Source organism: Cydia fagiglandana, chromosome 1, assembly GCF_963556715.1.
Source record: "Cydia fagiglandana chromosome 1, ilCydFagi1.1, whole genome shotgun sequence".
NCBI classification, from domain to species: Eukaryota; Metazoa; Arthropoda; class Insecta; order Lepidoptera; family Tortricidae; genus Cydia; species Cydia fagiglandana.
The window spans coordinates 3,030,851-3,040,712 of NC_085932.1; positions in this window are offsets into that span (position 1 = coordinate 3,030,851).

Here is a 9,862-nt window from a genome sequence, read left to right on the forward strand (position 1 = left end):
AAAACTTTTTTGTAGTAGAGTAGAAGAACTGCGTTGCCAGATTTGCATCTTTTTACATGAATTCTTTTTGATAGGATCCCATCTCTTTTTGTAGGCTGTCCTTCTTTTCGGGTAATCATACCCATACTATACTGATACTATGTATATACATATCATAATACATCTTTATTCATACTCACATCGTCCATCGTAGTGTACCTTTACTTTCCCTACTAATTGTAAGAACTAAAAGGTAACGTTGTTATCGCATATATTTCTATAGGATTACAAACTTAATTATGCAGTTATCTTTAGAACGTGACTAATATTGCAGTATTATTAGATTTTTATTGGCTTAAAAAGCTAAAACCTAATTACGTTTCAAATTTGGAACTTGTGGGTATGTTAGAAGTACCTTAAAATAATATTGATTGAGAGTGATTGTGCCAGTGACAAAACTAAGGGATTTTAAAGTGTATTAATTCTTAGACTACATGCTCAAATGAAAAGTTATTTAGATAGAATGTTATTGAGATTTGATGGTACGGCCGTGCCACTTTGTTTTGCTCGACTTGGCGGCGGCACTGCCGTGCCCCCAGATCCTTTGTCCTTCTTCAGGCCTCAAACTATCTCCATGCCAAATATGTATTATCAAGATGATATTATTTCAGCGGCTTAAGCGTGACGAGATAACAGACAGACAGAGATACTTTCGCATTTATAATATAGTAAGAATAGGATACATTTAATTTTTCTTGTACCTATTAAAAAAGCTAATTTATAACAACTAATCTATTAAACGAGCAATTCTTGTATATATTTCGGGGATCTCGGAAACAGCTCTAACGATTTCGATGAAATGATGATCATATATGGGCGTTTTCTGGGATGAAAAATCGATCTAGCTAGGTGTCTCTGGGAAAACGCGCATTTTTGAGTTTTTAGGTAGGTATATGTTTTCCGAGCAAAGCTCGGTCTCCCAGATATTTAAACTTTATACGGCTTACGCTGTCAGCTGTCAAATTTACAAAAAAAAAACATTGTAAATTTGATTCATTTTGTTTCATGTAACCTTAGGTACGGGTAAATATGTAATAATTCCAAAAATAGTTTTATGTTTATATAATATTTTAATGTTATAATATGATCAATGAATAAGGTAAGGTGGTGCAAGACTAACAGTACGAGGATTCCATACAAGTGATAGTCTTACCCCAGTGTCGTCTTACCCCACCTTACCTTACGTATTAAAATTGCCCGGGTTATTCGGGTCCCCCCTGTAAGTATGTACTTTAGTACTTATACTAAAAAACCTTTCATAGATTTTTGTGCATTCTTTGAGATTTCCTTAAATGTAAAATAGAAAGATATACGTCATATTATTATTACATATAATATATATTTAATGCCAATATATATATGTGTAATAATAATATGGCGTAAACATTGCCAATTAACTTACAGTGCCCCCAATTAAAAATTTGTTGACAATAAATGTAATACTTTCTAATTCCCGTGCCACTTAATCAGCTGTTTTAGGTAAATATTCCATGGGAATTAGGGCACGGAAATTAGAATTCGTAATAAAAAAATTCGCCAAAAATTTAAATCGTGTTTAACCAAACTGTTATGTTATCGTTTACATAAAGATACATAAAGGGCTCCTAAATATGACAACTGTTATTGAAAAGCTATGTGGGAAATAAAATTTATAAGGGGCATCGAAATTAGAAAAAAATTGTCGCCCACCCGGATTCCGAAATACTTATGCAATTTGCTCGAACACGCCGCGGCTTGACGTACATCCGCTTGCTTTAAGAAACAGCCGAATACTGCCAGTACAGGTGAGGCGGGACACGAGGCGGTTCAGATACAGACGTCGGCTGTCAGAGCCCTTTGAGTTTTGCCGACGAAATTTTACTCGCGCGCTCGGACAAAATTTAAACTTCGATCACGAGTTATTTACCACAATGAAGTCAATAGTGTATGTGCTCAGTGATAGTAAATATCATCTAGTTTAAGTATTTGACACTAAATTAGTGATACTAATGTAGAATATTTCGTAGGATTTTTCATTATGCTCAAAAGTAGATTCCGGACAGGGCACGGGAGTAGTAATTTGAGCCGTTAGGTATTTTTAAGTGTACTCTAAAAACCAATTAATCAGTGAATTTATATGGAACCCGGTGTGAAAGTGTGGCTTCTTTATGTAAAATAATTGGCCAAGCACGAAGTCAAGACTACGGTGTTCAGAGCACCGTACGACACATCCTTAGGTGGTTTTAAGTTTGGATACTAATACTAATTTATCCCATAAGTACATTTTATTGACTAGGAAATAAGAAGGTAATGTCTGGGAGCTCTGGGACCTTGGAGTTTGGACTTTTATTAAAGTCCTCTGGGCTAGTATAGGTAATGTAGAAGTTACAAAGCTTCTACCTTAGATATATTTTTTAGAGATTAAAGATTTTATTTACCACCTTGTCGGGTTGATTGTATATCCATACCAAATTACAGCTTTCTAACACTAACAATCAACCTCATCTTGGAGGTGAAAAGAGGAAAAATCGTAAGTGCCATTTCGGCCAACCGAAATCAAAAACGTTTATATAATATAGGCCTAATACCGTTTATCTAAAACGTTTGGTGAAGGCACATTTCTAGTAACTAGAAACAAATTATTATGAATTTCTCTGTAATTTGTACAAACCATTTCGTAAACTGACATTCCGCTAAACTGTTGTTTTTACATCTTACTAGCATCCATAACATATTGAAGTATGATATTCTTCCACTTGTCTGAACATTTTCATTATTATTGATTCTTTTTTGTGAGAATGGCTTTTTCTGCCACGGCACTTTGCCAATTATTGATTCTTTCAACCACCAAAATAGTTGACAATTTAATATACGTCAGAGTTGACAGGCAACTTCGAGCATGAAAAACTAAATCCGTCAAAAATACTGGGTATACATACAACCTCATAATCTTTGATATAGTCGCAATTGTTGTATTTTAAACTTGTAGACTGGGCAGGCACGACTCATAAAGGAATAATATTACAATTAAGTCTGTGATTCGGCATTTCTCGGTTTTTGACGTTAGGCTTGTTTCTGACTCAAAATATAATTAACTTAAAGTATTAATCAATTTGCTCATGTTTCATATAAGTCACAGAAATAAGTACCTATTAATAAATGTCTAAGTTTTAGTACAAGTAGGGTAACTGCGTCAGGTTGCCGTCCAGTACCTGTTTCCGTCCACTTGGCGGAGTTGCTACAAAGAATTGCGTATAATTTGAATATAAACCTAACTTACCGGACAATTTTGGACTTATTGTACATCAATTTTTAAAAGCAAAAATATTTTAGTAGAACTGGAATTCATGAGTACCAAATCTTAACTGACATTTTTGTCACTCAAACAAGTTTGATCAAGATCGGCTTACTTTATATTTCGTCAACTTTACCTTTGTTTCCAAAAACTGTGAATTGTGAATTTTAATTTTTTTTCGTAACAGAACAGTATCTAGTTGCTACTCTCACCGATCGGTTCAAAAATATACATACTTTATACAATTAATACATAAATGTAATGGTACTTAATGAAAAGGAATAGGTACTGTTTCGACGAATCAGATACTCTCAGTAAAATCTATAGGTAGATGACGCCATAGCTGTTAATAAATATTGAATGACTTTATTATCTCTATTCTATCCAAAGAATATAATACTCACTAGGAGAAGAACGGTAACTCCATACAAAAAAATGTCCCCAACCGTTTATACGTTTATACTACTGGCGCCCTCGATGTGTACCAATGGAACTAAAGTTAACAACCGGTTTAGCCTGGCGGGTATTGGTATTATAGGTATATAGTAATTATGTTGATAAACATATTTGTTATCTTCATATCACGAAATATATGAAAGATGCAAATATTACCCCTTGTTTGTGGTATTATCTATTGATTTAAATAAAATGCATATTTATGTTTATAACATTGTATTATGTTTTACATATAGAAATATACACTGAAAATTAAACCCTGACAACTTAATAAAAATAGACATTAATAAAGCGCATTCACAAAGTTTTCAGTATTATACAAATAACATTAGGCATGCCTACCTATTACACTTTACACACAGATACACTACACTTTACACACGGTATTTTACACAGATTTCTAACTTGTATTCATACATTTCTTCACGGTTAATTAATACGCTTTCCAGATGCGTTATGACTCGGTTCCTTCTGAACCCACTAAAGCTGTATAAATTTCACTCTGGCGGCTTCAACAGCCGTTGCTCCGCATTTAGCACATTTTCTATGTGCAATTGTGCATTGCTGTAATCTATGTAGGTACAGACTTACAGTCTTAAGTGGTTGTACCGCTACGTTGTATTTATTATTTAAAGATTTAATAAATAAAATGTTCGTTATGAACTTTAACCACAGCAGTTGGACAGAGTCATTGACAAATATATTTTTTTATTATGGTGGGTAGACGTACCTACCCTCCATATATTTTATGAACATTGATAAAGACAGTTTTGGAAGCAAATATTCATTATGGAACTTAATCGCGTGTAATTAAGTTTTAAGCGTTTTAAGTCCCGTTTTATGATTAATTATGTATAAAATTCGTGATAATTTAAATCAGAGTTGGGAGCAATGTTGCTGTAGAAAAATGGTTTTATTTTTATTACTCGCAACTTTTTCTCAGAGGCCAACGCACACATAGAAGCTTCAGGCGCACACATGCGCAATTATTTGGGGACATAACTTTCTTAGGAAGTGAACAGGCCTTGATTCTATCGCTTTACTAACTCTATGTGCTCTAATGTGAAAAAAAACACAACGACAGTGAAGAACGGAATTCTTAATTTAAATTTGAACTGATAAACTCCAATAATAAATATGATTCTTACTGAGCACACTGCGATAGTCCATTGGTTGGAAAGCCCGTTCGAAATTTAAACTTATTTGCTTTATAATAAGGTTGCATTTTGCAGATCTTTTACTCTCTCATACTTATAGTAGGCTATTCAGAAAAAAAAATGAAATATCTCACAAAAGTAAGTAAGTAGAATTAAACTTTGTATCAAAGACATAAGTCATAAATTTCAATGTCAAAGTTTTAAGTACGGATCTATCTTACTAAATTACTTCTTAATATGAATGACCAGTGTAAGCATCAGTTAGCTAGCCCTAAGCAACCAAAGATCAGGCTGCAGTTTAAAAACTAATAAAGTTAGAGTTAACCTGATAATTTTCCCGCCGTCTCCATACTCGTTTTAGTTGGTTATTATCTGGTCAGCTGCCTGTTAGCTATAGTTTTCCCGAAAATCGCCAGGACAGAGGTGAAAATTTTTGTATGAAAACTTGCAACTTTAAATGCATTTTTTATCGAAACTATTGCATTCTAAAATGAAGTCAAAATCAGTCCATCGACTCAATTTTTTGCAAGCTTTCTAATGGTACCTCACACGATTCTTACAATTGAAAATAAAATTCAGCCTACCCCTCTTAACCCCTAAATTTCCCCCTAAAATCAGAAATAAGCAGTTTCGATTTATTTACAGTGTTAGTGATGGTACTTGCCATAACTATTCCAAATTTCAGGTACCTACATCAAACGGTCTTTGAGAAAAACGCATTTAACCGATTTGCAAGACCGAAGTGATCCCATAAGAGCACCGTGAACAAAGTTTTGTACGGTGCTCTAAAAAATGGTAAGTATTATCTGATGCTAACCCGCGATTTTCATCACGGACAGAAAAAAAATCGTGTTCAGAAATTGACCCTAAAATTGCGAATTTCGGTTTTCGCGGTAGCCCCTCAGTCCTGTTACGAGAAAATAATTTTGGAAGACATTAATAGTATATGACAGTTAAATATCACAGTTTTTAGAAACAAAGGTAAAATTTACGAAATATTTAAAGTAAGCCGATCTTGTTTTTTAGCAGTTCTAAATAATATTAAAGTCTATATATATGGCATAAAAAAATAATGAGTTCTAAATTCAAATTGAAGGAGTATACATTTAAGGTAATGAGTTCTAAATTCAAATTGAAGGAGTATACATTTAAGGTATTATAGGCCAAGCGCGCACACGATTTTAATTTTTGCGACACGATTTTAGAATCGCGCTGTAATATATCGCAGAAAATTCACTGCGCGCACTGCGATTGAAAAAGTCGACGATTTGTTCATTCTCAACATGGATTTCGTACCAGTCGCTTGTCATGAAAAGTGTCTTTAATATGCCATTGCTGTATGACTTTGAGCATTTATAACACAAAGGTGATCCCCGTCTATTTCCATAATTAAATGGTCAACATCTAGCGTCTCATTTTGAGACTCCATTGGAGAAGCAGGTGCCGAGATGTTGGAGTTTGGAGAGCGAAATGCCGACTGAGGTCCGGCCGGGGTGCGATTTTATTATCATAGTGCGCGCGGGGCCATACAACTCCGCATGCTGCAATCACTTTGCTACAATCGCGGAAAAATGTGACAAATCACAATTTTAAAATCGCTGCGATTTTTTTGTCGCATATGCGCGCACTAACATATAAACACATACGTTGCATTTCTGCGACAAAATTATCGCAGGACAAAAAATCGTGGTGCGCGCTTGGCCTTACTCTAAATTATTATAATACATCAAGCATTCGCGAGATGCTCGACTTCGGTATTCAAACACAAAGCAATAGTACAAGAATCTAACTAAATTCAAAGGCCGAAGGAGCGATTCGAAGATCCGAAGCGTCCGACAGACGCGCGCCTCCCGTAACTTTTCCAAGTATTTTTAAGTACAAGTGTCTAAGTCGCAAGATCCAAAGGCTGAAGTCGCATTGGGCCGAAAGCCCGAAGCATCCAGGAGGTCAGTTCTAAACACAGGTAATTAATACAAGTGTCTAAATGCGAAGGCCGGAGGCCGAGCTCCGCGTAGGGCCGAAGGCCCGAAGCCTGCAAGATGTCAGTGGTTAAACACAGAACTGACAGCCTGTATCGGCCTTCGGCCCTACGCGGAGCTCGGCCTTCGGCTTTCGCATTTAGACACTTGTACTATTGTTTTGTGTTAAAGCACTGATATCCTGGACGCTTCGGGCCTTCGGGCTACGCGGAGGTCGGCCTTTGGCCTTCATATTTAGACACTTGTACTATTGCTCTAATGCTCTGTGCTAAAGCGATGACATTTTGCTAAAGCTCGGCCTTCGGCCTTCGCACTTAGACACTTTGTACTATTGTTCTGTGTGTGTAGTTGAATACGGTATCCTAAAAACAGACAAACAACCCCTGTAAAATGTAACGATGCGAGCGGTACGGCTACCATCAGTTTGGCATTGACATAAACGCTACCGTGGGCGTGAACGTAATTTACTTTCTATGCATCTCGCTCGTACTGACATATTAGTGCGAAAGAGATATACCTATAGGAAGTAAATTACGTTCACGATATCGTTTATGTCAATGCCAAGCTGATGGTAGCCGTACGGAACACTAAATGCCTCGAGCTATCTCGGACTTGGCCAAATTATTATTTATTTAAAATACGGTCCAAAAGAGTCTTGAAGGAAAGTACTGATATAGGGACCATCATCCGACGCGAAAGGTATACCTAATTAAGTAATTAAGTAAGGTTGGCGAAAAATAAAGTGAGCCGATCTCTCGAACAAGTTTGAACAAGGTCGGCTCACTTTATATTTCGTCAGCTTTACCTTAGTTAATAAAATAACATGTTTGTTATTATTAAGGCGATGATCGAGGCCGTAACTGTAAAAATATTATTTTTGTGTAAATGTTATGTTTGTGCTAGATTTTATCTGTTTTTATATTAAGAATTGTTGATGTTAGTGTTAAGATAAAGTGAATAAATCATTTGAGAGATCGAATTATTTTGTCTTTAACATGCTTGACTATTCCTTTAGAAATACTAATGCTCGACGCTGCACTAGTATTCGACATAGGCACTTTATGTCAACGTCACTTTATGTAACGGGACCTCATAGTAATAAGGTCCCGTACCCAGTAAATGAGATCACTTGGCACTTTTTCGCGCATGTTGGACGTCGACTGGCACTACGTTTCCCCCAATTAAAACGCCTGGCAATGTTTTATTCGAACTAAATACATAATTAGTACATATTAGCTATTTTTGCGTTTAGTAGGAAAGTTTATTGATAAGGTAGATACAAATATTAAAAATGAAAATAAACTAACTTACATCATGTGCCAAATTTCAGTGAATTCCCTTCTAAAGCCCCCTCCAGACTATGTGCGTGAATCGCGGCGCGACGTCGCGGAGCGAACATATCGCGAAGTTGACGTATGACTCCACACTCGCACACTTCACGGCGATTTCGCAGTTTGGTTTGCGGCAAGATGGCGGAAAAGCATCAGCTGATCGAGTTTAACTGTTAGTTATCTATGGCATCATACGTGATTTAGCTGTTTTTCCATTTTGATTTCTTGTGAAACCGTAAAATATAGCTGCTTAATGTAATATATTCATAATATAATTAATATTTATCTGGCCACAGAAGAGCCGAAATAGTGTGTAATGTGGAGTCTTGCAAGTTCGCGCTTCGCGTCTCCTTTGACGCGGGCCGAAATACCGACAAAAAACGGAGAACAAGGCGCGAAGACGTGAACAATCTGCGAAATCGACGCCACACTTGCGTTCGCGGCTTCGCCCGCGATTCACGCGCATAGTCTGGAGGAGGCTTAAGCCGTAGTACAGGCCGCGAACGGGCCAGACTACTGGCTTCGGCGTCGAGGGAGTCCGGTGATTGGCTCCGGGCTTATCCTTCACCGAACACCGGAACCTTCCTCACGCCGGACACTCTCCGCATCGCGACCTGTCTTCGGCTTGGAGTCCGCGTCTGTGCTCCACACAGGTGCCCCTGCGGCAGTGAGGTGGACGAATTGGGACACCACGGGCTATCCTGCCAAAAAAGTGCCGGCCGCCTTTCAAGACACTCCGCACTGAATGACATAATCCGCCGGTCTCTTGCATCCGTCAATGTGCCAGCTCTACTGGAGCCAACTGGCATAGCGAGAGACGACGGCAAGAGACCGGACGGTATGTCTCTGGTTCCTTGGGGTTTGGGAAGGGTGCTAGTGTGGGACGCTACCTGCGTAGACACTCTGGCCCCTTCTCACCTCACGGGAACCAGCAACCAAGCAGGTGCGGCAGCTAGAGCGGCCGAAAACCTCAAATTGCAGAAGTACAGGGGTCTCGGCCCCGAGTATATTTTTATGCCATTTGGGGTTGAGACCCTTGGCCCGTGGGGTCCTAATGCTGTAAAACTTTTTAAGGAGCTTTCGAAAAGGATTGTAGACTTCACTGGTGACCGAAGAGCTGGCAGCTTTCTCGCTCAACGTATTAGCTTAGCAATACAGCGGGGAAATGCTGCCAGCGTCCTCGGCACCATGCCAAAGGGGCCCAATTACTTAGATATATTTTAATTTTATCTTATTTAATTAGCTATTATATCATCCTTTTGTACGATAAGTTTTCTTTTGTGCAATAAAGTTTAAATATATAAATAAATCACACCAAACTCAGAGCTCCATAAATTGTACATCTTCAATTTATTTGATACCTCTCACACCCACCGCTGAACAGCTACCAGGCGCCCGAATTAATTAATAATGTTAGTATGGCACACTAACTAGAGGGATTTCGTTGCTCTATAAATTGCAAACCTATTTCCGTAGCTAGCTCTCCGTCTAGTACACGCCAACATCGTTGAAACAAGCCAGCAAATATAAAACTTTATGTGGCAATTGAAGACGGGTTATGTTTTTAAGTAGAGCGTATATGTTACGTACTACTTAGGTATGTATGTAGACTAGCTGGCTTAAATT